This window comes from Coregonus clupeaformis, unplaced genomic scaffold, assembly GCF_020615455.1.
Source record: "Coregonus clupeaformis isolate EN_2021a unplaced genomic scaffold, ASM2061545v1 scaf0654, whole genome shotgun sequence".
In the NCBI taxonomy this organism is placed as follows: domain Eukaryota; kingdom Metazoa; phylum Chordata; class Actinopteri; order Salmoniformes; family Salmonidae; genus Coregonus; species Coregonus clupeaformis.
The window spans coordinates 10,001-10,787 of record NW_025534109.1 but is presented as its reverse complement, the minus strand read 5'-3'; positions in this window follow the sequence as shown (position 1 = coordinate 10,787).

The window sequence follows — 787 nt, the reverse complement described above, 5'->3', positions numbered from 1 at the left end:
CAGTAGAATAGTAGAACAGTAGAGCAGTAGAATAGTAGAAACAGTAGAACAGCAGAATAACAGAACAGTAGAGCAGTAGAATAGTAGAAACAGTAGAATAGTAGAACAGTAGAATAGTAGAGCAGTAGAACGAGAAGTATGATTTTAGAAACAGTAGAACAGCAGAATAGTAGAACAGTACAACAGTAGAATAGTAGAACAGTAGAGTAGTAGAATAGTAGAATAGTAGAAGACTACAACAGTAGAATAGTACAATAGTAGAACAGTAGAATAGTAGAATAGTAGATCAGTAGAACAGTAGAATAGTAGAACAGTAGAATAGTAGAACAGTACAACAGTAGAATAGTAGAAGACTACAACAGTAGAATAGTACAACAGTAGAATAGTACAACAGTAGAATAGTAGAATAGTAGAAAAGTAGAATAGTAGAATAGTAGAACAATAGAACAGTAGAACAGTAGAATAGTAGAACAGTAGAATAGTAGAACAGTACAACAGTAGAATATTACAATAGTACAACAGTAGAATAGTAGAACAGTAGAACAGTAGAATAGTACAACAGTAAGACCGTAGAATAGTAGAACAGTAGAACAGTAGAATAGTAGAACAGTAGAACAGTAGAATAGTACAACAATAGAACAGTAGAACAGAAGAATAGTAGAATAGTAGAACAATAAAATAGTAGAACAGTATAATAGTAGAACAGTAGAATAGTAGAACAGAAGAACAGTAGAATAGTAGAATAGTAGAATAGTAAATAGTAGAATAGTATAACAGTAGAATAGTA